Source organism: Alligator sinensis, unplaced genomic scaffold (assembly GCF_000455745.1).
Source record: "Alligator sinensis unplaced genomic scaffold, ASM45574v1 scaffold545_1, whole genome shotgun sequence".
Taxonomy (NCBI): Eukaryota; Metazoa; Chordata; order Crocodylia; family Alligatoridae; genus Alligator; species Alligator sinensis.
In genome coordinates, this window is record NW_005842209.1 from 402321 (window position 1) to 414486 (window position 12166).

A 12166-nucleotide genomic window follows, 5' to 3' on the forward strand; every position below is an offset into this window, starting at 1 on the left:
TGGACGAAATGATATTCATCACTCTTAGGCTTCTTCACAGGCAAGATGGGTGTGTTAAAAGCTGATGTGCATTCACGGAGAAGGCCATACTCCAGGAACTGTTCAACTAACAGCTTCACTCCTTTCCTGGCTTCCATCCGCATTGGATATTGTTTCACACATGGAGGCTGGGCCCCTGGCAAAAGTTGAATCTTTACAGGGTCAGCATTTTAGCCTTTCCGGGTCGATGACCTGCCCATACCCATGGAACAACAGCATCGAGCAGGGTTTGAGGGATATCCGGTGTACTTTCCTCTCGGAGAAGGCCGAGAAGGCAAGCCTGCAAATGCCACCCCTTTTCAGAAGGCACTGTTAAAAACATTTGCCCATCCTGGAACGACAACGTAGCATGCAATTTACAGAGGAGGTCTCTTCCTAAAAGGGGAACAGGGCAGTCTGGCATGTACAAAAATTGATGGGTGACTTCAGTCTGCCCAAGATTACAGGTCATTGGCTGTAAAAAGGGTCGTGTTACTGCCTTCCCTGTAACCCCTACCACCGGGACAGCCTTTTTACTTAAAGGTTTCAGTTTTTGAGTTAAGACAGAATGGGCAGCACCTGTATCAACGAGAAAATTTACCAATTCATCTTTGTCCCCTAGTTGCATTTTAACCAGAGGCTCATCAGGGGACACTGGGATCTGGGTTATCTTTCCCTCCCGGGCCTCCGGTGTCCTTCAATCTGAATCCCTTCCAAAAGCAAACAGTCCACTGCTCTCCTCTTTTTTCTTTTCACCTTCCCCAACTTTCTGACGGGGGCATTCCCGCCTCCAATGTCCTTTTTGTTTGCAATAGGCACACTGATCTTTCTCTAATGGATCCCGTCTCTGAGGCTGTCTCCGGGATCCCTCATTTCTAGGTTTTCCCGTGATTGCAGCTGCCAGTAGGGCTGCCTGCATTTTTATCTTTCTCTCCTCTTTTTTTGTCCTGTTGCTTTTCCTGAACACTTTCTCGGTTAGTAAATACTTGGTAAGCAATATCTACTAGTTGGGAAATAGGCATACCTGTTGCTCCGTCTGTCTTCTGCAATTTCTTTCTAATGTCCGGTGCACTCTGACCTATAAAAATCATATTTACCATGCGAGCGTTTGATGTATCCTCCGGGTTCTCACGAGTGTATTGTCTGAAAGTAGTGTAAATTCTTTCCAAGAAGGCACTCGGGGTCTCGTTTGTCTCCTGTCGGACCTCATACACCTTACTGAGATTCTGGGGTTTTTTCACAGCATCTCTCAATCCTTGGAGGATATATTCTCGATAGGCATGGATAGAGGTCATATCTTGGTCTGGTTTCCAATCTGGCTCCTGGGTGGGGACATGATTGTCCCTATTTCCTTGCAAGTTCCCTGCAGTAATCTCCTTTTCCACGTACTCATGGGCTTTGCCCACTACCATTCTCCTCTCCTCTGGTGTCAACAGGATATCTAAAAGAGACTGAACATCTGCCCAGGTTGGGTTATGGGTTTTGAAAATCATTTTAAACAGGTTATGTACCTTTTCAGTACCTTCTCTCAAGCTGGGGGTATTGTTCCGCCAATTATACAAATCTGATGTAGTGAAAGGAATGTGCACAAAGGTTCGACGGTAGGTTGGCTCCCCATCATCTTCTAGAGGCCCAGGTACCACTTGTTCTCTTAGGGGAAATACCCCATTTCCCTTCCCACGGCCAGGATCAGATTCCCTGTGATGTTTTCCCTTAACCCCGGAGTCTGCTCTTAACTGTACTCTCCACCCACCTCCCGGGGTTATATCAGGAGAAGTCGGGGAATCTGGAGATTGCCAAACACCTGACAGCCAGGGCTGGTGCTGTTCCAGATTCCTAGGTCGGGGAGTATTTTCAATCTCCGCCTCGGGGGGAGAAGAAGCAGGAAGAGCAGATGCCAGCAAGGAATCAGATGTATCAGGAGGAGGAGGAGGAAGAGGAAGAGAATACGGTAAAGGCAGCAGAGGGGGAAGAGCCTCCGGCTCCGGACAGTCCCGGACAGGATTTATTAGCTACCAAAGTCATCTCACAGACCCCAACTCCCTCCCCCAGTCCACATTCCTCCAAAACCTTTCTATTTCTACAAAGAGACATAAACGCTTGCGCATACATCAATTCCTCCCATTTACCATTCTGCCGGCAGAACAAAATCAATTGTAAGATAGTATTATAATTAACACTTCCCTCCGGAGGCCAATGTTCTTGATCATCTAGCTGATAGCGTGGCCACGCAGTTTCACAGAAGAATTTAGCTTTCTTCTTAGTCATAGGATCTCCACCAAACTCTGCCCAATGTCCCAATACACAAGAGAGGGGGGTACATTTCCTAACCTTACTGTTAATAGTACCCATCTCAGGGCTGCCTTCCCGGTCCTGACCGTCCGACTTACCTGGGATCCAGGGATCTGTTCTTAGTCCTCGTCCTCACAGGGGAAAAATCACTGGTCTTGGACTCGGGCCAGACAGAATACTTACAGAGATAATCCCAGGCAGGCGTGCTGACGGTAGGCCTTATGCCCTTTCTACCCTCTCACCCAGGTGCCTGTTACTGGTACTTTCACTCTATGGCTTTGCACCATTAGGCTACTGCCGCCTCAGCAATCCAGCTCCCCCTGAAACAAGTCTCACCGGGAAAAGAGATCCCGGGGCGCGCCTGACATTTGATAAGAAGGAGCTGTGTCTGGTCGTCAGCTAGTCCGGGCAAAGTTATCTAAGGCAGTCCCATCTGGGTCGCCAAAAACTGTTGAGCCCCAGCTCAAGTCTGGGATCGTGCCCGGTATGCAAAAGCCAATAAAGATACCAGGGGTGAAAGTATAAAGATTTATTGCTAGCAATACAAGGTGCAAGCGGAATAATTTCACGTAACAAGCACACAGATTTTTAATTCTAAGCATCTTTTATACAGGAGTATTGGACCTTCATAAGCATTCTTGTTTGCTAATTGGTTATAAGGGAGCGATGCAAGGAGTTCTTTACTGAGCATGTCTCTATACCTGTGTTTTAGCTATGTATCTCATTTCCATACATGTATGTTTCATTAGCATACTTTCTCCCCACCCAGGGGTGTGATTCTCAATATTCAAATCAGCTCTTTGCCCTAGTCCTCTGATTCTGTTTTTGTTTTCAAGCCTCCTTTATCTAAGACTGTCTCCTCCTTATCATTGCAGATGGGCATTAGTTACATAACAGAGACTTTTGCTTGGGCTTTGTATAGTGGTTTCTAGGTCGAACCTGACAGATGGAGTCATAGCTAAGTGGTTCTAATGGTCCAAGCTGGTTAAATAACTTCAAGCAAAGAGTGACTGCAGTGGATAGCATGCAACTGGAAGCAGGTCTCAGGTAAAGTTTTATAGGTATCTGTTCTGTGTCTGATGCTGTTCGATATTTTTATTAGTGACTTATACCTCAGTTTTCTTTTGCTTTTGGAGGATATGGTGAGTACTTTCTTTTGGGAACCCTCAAACTGCCATCTATGTAAAGTCATTTTGATGATACTTTAGCAAAGTCATCTCATAGAGCACTCATATTTGGAACTGATGCTTATGCTATTTTTATCTATAAAGAAATTTGGATGCATTCGCTAACCAGTTATTTTTCAAAGAACACTTCTTTTCCTCCTTTCCAGCTATCCATGATTTTTTTGGACCAGGACACTAAAGTAACACTCCATGTTTGATCCAGTCTGTGTTTTATGTAATACTAGGGACTTTGATTTTGCAGTATTCTTTGGGTTTGATCAGCTTTCTACGCATTCTTGCTGGTAGCCTTATGGTTATTTTAATCCTATTCAAGGCAGCTGGAACCCTGACTTAGCTGGCATCAAGGGTCTTTGGAACTGCCTTACCCAGAAATGCCCCCAAATTAGATAAAGGTACAAGGTATATAGTTTTTCTGGTATTGACTTACATGCTGTAGTTAATTTTTACGAACCTTTCTTTAGTCAAGTAAAATTGTTATCCTCCAGAGCATTTAAATAAGAATTAAAATGTCCAAACAGCTTGGCCATTTTCATTAAACTCAATTACTCACCTGTAGAGGTGGAAGCAACTGTTACTATTTGAAATTCTCATAGTTTAAAGGCAGTACAGAATTAATTCATCAATACATCATTTGAAAATATAAACAATAAAACTTGCAGGCTGGAGCACAAGGCTTGAACATGTGATACAGTATAATGTGTTCAAACATGTACTCTGTAATGTTGTAGTATAACTGCAGAAGAACTCACGATCTTGGAACGCAGAATGGCAATGCACAAAGAAGTAAAATGGCAGAGGGTTTCATCTGCATCCGATCCTCTACTTTGATTATCTTTACTGTTCCTTGTGTTTATTTCTCATATGGCACTTTGGTAACTGCATTTTACATTTGTGTAAAAAACAGCAAAGGCACACAAATGTGTTCTCTTTTTTCCATATGGTTACAGATAATGTTGTTTGGAAATAATTTCTTGGGGAGAATTTTTATGGAACATACTTTGGTTTTGGCTTAGCCTGATCTTTCTGATAAAGACTTTCATCATTTAAGTTTTGCTGCAGAAAATGGTTGGCTGAAGAACTGGCCAGTATTATCCTGAATCTCTTTATGTTGGAGCTTGCAATGGAACACAGCAACTTTAGTGGGTGGTGGTTACTACATGTAGGCTACATCTACATGTGCAATTAATGTGACTGAATATACTCTGGCTCAATTTGAGCCATAGTAAACTAAATCCAACGTCACTGTCTACATGTGTATTTAAGCACAGTATTAAAGTGTATTTAAGCAGTATTATTATGCTGCTGGATACAAATTGTATTTGATGGGACTCTCTGGCAGTGCAGTAAATTAATCTACCACACCCTAGTTGCCACACACCTGTAGATGGTGACACTTTACTGCACAGTAAATTAGTCTGCTGTGCAGTAGTGTCTTGTGTAAATGTGCCCATACAGTAACAGTAACAAAACCTTCTTTTCTGGCATACAAACCACAAAGGAATTGTCCTCATGGTATAGAAGGTACTAAACATCCAAAATGTTGGAGTGACTAACGTATCAATGGTCTGGCAAATCTAACCATGAATGTATTCAGTGTTGGGTGTCACTGGATACCCAGAGGCTACAGGATCCTACCGTTTTACATGTTAACACACCATGGGGTTCACTGACTAGGAAGTGAATCACAAAATATGAAAAAAACATTAATTGTAAAATACCTACCATTCACTTACCTTAAAAATGACCTAAACAGGGCCAAGGGTGCCTAATAAAGAGAGCTTCCTTCTTCAGAGAAACTGATTTTTGCCACAGAAGAGATTACGTGATTCCTTCAAGGTTTGAATTATGATAACTCAGTGTCAGACAAAATGCCTTAAGTTATTTTTAATGCTAGGAAGAATTCCATAGGAAAAGCATAAAATTAAAAAATGGAAGAGATGTCCTTCTGTTACCAAGATAAGAATGTTCCTGAAAAGCTTATATTATGTGCTTATTAGCATAGGGTTCACAGATAGCTTTCCTAGCAGTTCCCTTTGTATACATTCATAGCTAACTTCCATAAGTTTATGGAAAGAAAACCCTTTTTCTGCATACTTAACTTATAGTGGTCAGATTTATTAGAGAACGATGCACATAAACCCCGGATGTAAACCAGTTGGGATATTTTCTGTAAGCGTAGCTACTTCACAGGGTTGTTTTTTTTTGTTTTTTCTTAATTGAGGCCTAGTGCCTTCAGCTTATAAGCATGTTGCTTTCTAGATCTTACCATTAATTCACTCAAAAATTATAAAATCTAATGCAGCGATGTGTGGGTTTTTTCAGATTCTTAGATGAGTGGGTCAGTCAGGATATATCCGTACCAGCTGAAGTTGTGATCTATGTAAAATTGCCATATTTACTCAAATCCAAGGCAAGTTTAAAAAAACAAAAAAACAAAAAAAAAACGCTCCTTGTCTTGGATTTGAGTACAAGGTAGTGTGAGTGCAGGCAGCCGCTCTGGTTTTGACTGTTGGGGCTGGTGTTGCAGCTGCTGTCAGGCCCCCTCCTTCTCCCCCACAGCCTCTGCTTTACCACCTGCCACCCCTGAAGCCTTGGGCCTCCTTCCATCTCCACTGCCTCTTTTCCCCATCTCCTTCTACCCCGCAGCCTCTGTCTTCACCTGCCCCAAGCCCTCAGTGCTGACCTGCGCTCCAGCTCTAGGCCTGTTCCAGTCTGGGGCATGAAACTTATATTGGATCAAAACCCTACCCAGTCTGATAGCAATGGTGGTGGCACCTTGGGTTGGGCCCTGGAGCTGCAGCCACTTCTAGGGGGATCGTATTGCAAGTGATTCGCTACCTTTCCTTTTGTCAGCACTGCCTTATTCAGATCTACAGCTGGTGTAAATCGCCATTGACTTCAGATAACTCCAAAAAAAAAAAGTGATTCCCTGCCTGAGTGCTTATAATCCCATATGACAAGGACAGTTTAGGGACATTGAAGGAACATAGCATTTAAGGATGGAGGCAGCATTGTAGCAATGGAATGAGGAAAAAAACTATGTCAATACTGGAAATTGCTATAAGATTATGAGGTGGCATTGGAGGCTATCAGCTATCAAACCTGGCTACAAAAACATTTATTTTGAATACTGGTAACGGTTTTGATTTAATTAGACTTTAGTTCATAGGCACAGGACTTGCAGGAAAGGGAAAAAGCATGATGGATGAGGTCAAGTAGGGGTCACAATGAAAGAAGGCGTAAAGGCAGGCAGAAGAGGAATTGTAGATGATTGTAAGAGACAAAAGGCAGTGACCAGAGAGGTCATGGGGGCTTTAAAGGGGTAGAAGGTATTATGAAAGTGGTAAGGGATACTGTGCTCTGAAAGGTGCTGCCTTTTAGAGGAAACAAGAATGACATTCTGATCACAAGCAGCAATATCATTCAGTCCTCTGTGGCAATTTCTGCCAGAACCAAAGTGGCTTCCTTGGTCTGATGGCCTAACTGTTAACTGGGTAATTGCATTCTGCCTAGCTATATTCCCTTTTGATTTCAATTAAATATAGCATTTAATCTTATAGTTTCATAGAGGTTAAGGCCAAAAAGGACCATTAGATCATCTACTCTGACCTCCTATATATCACAGGCCATTAAATTTCACCCAGTTATTCCTAGACTGAGCTCAGTAACTTAAGTTAGACTAAAGCATTTCAGTTCAGAAGGACTACTAGAGCATGAGAGAAGCTGAGATGCCACCAGTGCTTAAGGCCTCTTAAGACAGGGACATTTTAGGTTGGTTATGCACCTGCTCTAACCAATTCCTATAAAACAACCCATTTTCTATGCTGCAGCAGCAGATGGAAAACTTGTGAGGTCCTTGTCAGTCTTATCTGAGAAAATTATTTTTGATGTAATACCTGGCAATAATAACGTATTCCCACGTGAGTAAGACACACCAGCCAAACATTTATATAGCATTTCAGAGCATTAGCATCTAGAGCTGTGGTCATTTTTTTCATGCTTCAGAGGAAAGCGAACAAGCAAAAGACCCAAGCATTTTATGAGCAAGTTGAGGAAATGAACAAGGGGTTTTCAATTCCAGCAGACCCCTAGATAAGAAAAGTGGTCATAACCCTTCTAGATTGATCACCTGCACACATGGACTATAACTTTTTTTCAGAAGTTGGTTTAAAATAATATCTTTTAGAAATAAATCTAATCTTCACTTGGATTCCAAGTAATGACAAGTCTCACGGTAAGCTGTTCCAATGTTTTATTAGGATGCTGCTAGGAAATTGCATGTTATATCAAGGTGAAATTTGGTTAACTACTACTTTCAGCTCTTGGATCTTATTATCCCTTTTTCATCAAGTCTGAATACCTCCCCCCACACACACATTTGAATATCTTTTCCATTTGTAAGTACCTATCAACAAAATCACCTTTAACCTTCTTGTCAAACAGCTGAATAGATTGAGCTCATTACGTCTTATATCATAAGACTTGTTTTCTAGGCCCTGGATCATTTTTGTAGTTCTTTGAACTCTCTGCAGTAGTCCCACATCCTTCTTGAAGTGTGAACACCAGAAGTGGATGATAACAGCAGTGTTGTAGTGGTAGTCTCACCAGTAGTACTTAAGAGGTGATATCACTTTTTTACACTTGCTTGATATTTCCTATTTAAACATTCAAGGATCATTTTAGCAGGTCTTCAGTTTTTGCCATGGCCTTGCCATGAGAGTTGATGTTAAGGCAGTTATCTATAATAACTCTGAAGCCCTCCTCTGAGTCATAATTTTCCAGGATAGTTTCCCATCCTTTAGAGATGTATTATTTGTTCTGAGAACATTATGTTGTATTTGGCAGTTTAAAAATGCATTTTGTTGGCTTGTAATCACATAACCATGCACTTCAGATCAGTTTGCACTGTTGCTCTCTCCTTCTCATTATTTATTACCCCACCAATCTTTGTATCATATACAAAATTTGCCAGCAAAGACTTTACATTACTCTCTAGATTACTAAAAAAAATTGAACAGTACTGGATTGAAAAACAAGCCTGGGTGTATCCCATTAGAAATGGCTTCAGTTATTGGTGTGTCCATGTTAAATTTGTTTTGAGATCTGTCAGTGGGACAGGTTTTTAAACCATTGAATATTCATCCTGTTGGGTCCATATAATTCAAGGTTTTAAATCAAAATGCCATGTAATACTAAGTGCTTAGAGAAATCTAAGTCTGCAGCATCAAACACACCCATATTTAGCAAGCACACCCATAATCTTGTCAAAAAAGACAACAGCTTTCTCTCTTGCATTATTACACACCATTATTGTGCATGATTCAGGCAGACCCTGTATTCCATCCTCAAGCTGGCTATATTTTATATAGTCACATAAAAGCTGTCTCTATACTATGCATATTTTTAAAATATTGTTTTTATTTATTTGGCTTTGTAAACAGTCTTTTAAAAAGTATCTGTTCATGTTACTGACTACATTGGCTGCTTTTAAAAAAATACAAATCCTATAATAAAGAAAGATCCAGTCACCAAACCTTATCAAAATGTGTAACTTAATTAGTCAAATGCTTACAACAACAAACTGAAACCACTCTATCTTCTGGCCCTCAGAAGTTCTTCCAAAAAACAGTTCATTCTGAAGCCCTGTTTGGAAGATGGATTTTGTAGTGTGTCCTGAAAATGGTAGTGTAATAAAGGAGGGTGACTGGGATGCCAGCCCTGCTCATCAACACTAGTGGGGGTGGGGGAGAGAAAGAGAGAGGATGAAGAGCTAAAAATTAACAGAAGTTGTTCTGTTGGCTTGATTGTTATCACTGCTGCCAGCAGCCTAGACATTGATACTACCCTGTGCACTGCTGCTGCCCAGGGTGTTCAAGCATTCGGCTACATCCTTGCTTGAAAGTCAACACACTAGGCTACTTTAGTTCAGGGAAGGTGAGTTCCAAAGTTGAGGGCCTCAATCATATCCCACTTTTAAAATCGTGAGTACTCTAGCTTGAAGGCTTCCACTAATTTCAACTGAAGCAGAGGCCCAGAAATAGTGGTAGTCCTGGGTCTTTTATGCTTAAGACTCTGAAGTTAGGGTTAGAACAGACTCACTCACTGAGGATTACCTGTAAACACATACTAACTGGTTTGCTTTGCATTTTACTCCAAAGAAATCCGATTACCACCCTATATACAGTGCTTGGCAAATTAGTTCAAATTTTAGCCCATTAGGTTTTTAGTTCTGGAGATCCCACAAAAGTAGTCCCAAATAAGCTGCTGATGAATTTTTCTATTTCTCTTGATATCCCCAAAGTAGAATATTATTTCCACTCTGGGCACATCTACACGAGACACTACGTTGCTGTAATGACTGGCTACAGTGACATAGCTCATTGCTACGGTGACATAGCATCAGCAGGCATGAACTGTGATGCTGCTGCTACTGAGCAGTAGGGTTGGAAACGACCCGTGCGGCGCCTGGACTGTGCACTACCAGTGGTTACTGAGCAGTCATTTAGTACTAGCAAGTTGTTACTGCGCAGGTGTAGATGTGCCCACTGAGTACACAAAGCTTTTGTTATATGCACAAAGTTTATTTTATGAATGTATTTAGAGGGTTTACTTCTACTGTTTTTACATAGTCTGAGGAGCTCGTGTACAGGAAGCCCTTATCTACATAGTTATCTGGTGCATTTTTCACACTGATGTTCCTTGGTGAGATTATCTCGTGAGGATTTGAAGTAATACTCATTCAACCAAAGCCGTGGCAGAGATGGTGTAACTAGTGTCAGGTCAGCTCTGTCTCTTCAGATTTGCAAGGCAGGCACTTCAAGTTCACTGCATACTTACAAAACATTAACAAGGTTTTGTGCTGGGATTCCAAACTCAGTCTGGATGTCTTGTAAGAGCTCCCTGAGTGCCCAGTTTCTCCTTTCTGGCTTTTGTCAATATCTGGCAGCTGGGTATGTTTACATCTACAACTTCTGTAATATAAATATTATATTACATTTAGCTTTCAAATGTTCTGTATTGTGTTATTTGCTCTAAAAACAAACCTCTGCTCCAACCTCCTCTTTTTTTGTTGTTTTAAAGACGTTTTCCTTTCATGTGCAGATGTTGTTTTTCACTTTGTATCTTTTATGATAGTGACATTTTCTCAGCTCTAGAGTCCAGAAGTGTAGGGTTTATTCAGCATGTTTATATTTCTGAGAGAGGAGAATTATATGTAATTGGAGATTTGCAAAATTGATTTCTACACTGTGTTTACAGTTTCTCTCCCATCTCCTTTTAAGAGCTGAGTTCCTCTATGATGCTAAGCCAGTTTGGAGGAAGAGAAACCGACAGCTGGAGGCTTTATATCTAGTATAAAGTATATGTAGTACTTTCTCCAATGCACTCTATCAGTAGTATTATAGAGACATTTAAGTCTTCTCTTGAAGCAGTGAAGATGAAAGGGAGACAGGATAACACCATCCCTATTAGCATTACCACATTCATGTTAAGTGACTTAGGAAGTAAGGGGTTTTATACAATAGCAATAGTGACTTCTCTGCAGCCATTGAACGATATTGCTAATTGTACCCAGGAGTTAAATATTTTTTCTCAGTTATCACAGGGTTCACACATTAGCAGTTACATATATGCTAAGTTTTAAAATGTTGTTAATTGCATGACTAATTTGGTCCCTAAAATCCCCTTGGCAGTGGGGGCATTTATGTAAAAACACAGGACATAACTGTACTGCCTGTTACTTCACTGTTCCACAGTACTTCTGCTGGATGAACCAGAACTGGCACATCCATTGATTTCTACCAGCTGTTTTCTGCCAATTCTAGTTCCTGACAGGTAGCAAGCTGTGTAGTTGGCAGCAAAGAATCTCAAACAGTTCAAATGTGCCCTAGGGAGGGCAACTGCTTACCCTCAGCCCATCAAAGAAGCACAGTTATATTTTTCAAGATACATAGACATTTGCTGCATCTGTCTCATATTATTGGTATTCAGAACTGAAGAAAGGCTGAGCTATAAACATGTGGCTTTTACTAGAAAGGCAAGAACAAGTTGCTTGTAGAACACAGCTAATACATATGTGCTGGTGAACAATTTCATAAATGAGACTTCTTTGTGGGCTGTGTGAAGTTAATCTGTATTTTTTCAAGATCTAAAAGAAAAAGTTGCCCATTCCTATGTCAAGACCTTTTATTATACCTTATACCTGTATTTGTTCATTATTCATATGTTGTTGCTAAACTCAGTGGGACTTAGTGCAGATGGGTCAGATCCAGTGAGTTGCAGAGCTAACTTAGTTCTCATTGACTGTAGTGCAAATTTTGCCTGGCAGGCCTGACCCTAGGAATGCAGGAGATTCAGACATAGCGCATTAGCATTGAAGGTCTTGGTTGTAGGAAACGTTCTGCACCTTCATTTCCACTTGTCAATAGAAGAATGGCTCATAAATTAGTTGCTGATAAATGCAGTGTCAGAAACAATCCAACCAACCAACCAACCAACCAAACAAATGTCCTGAATAATTTGGTATATGAATGTGTTAGTGCTGTATTGACTGTAGCACTTGAGCTGTAGATGATTCCTATCTCCTCTGTTAAAGGAGAGAGATACGGGGGATGGTGGTTTAGAGCTCTCAGAACCTTTATCAAGTAATGAGAATAATTGACAATAATGAG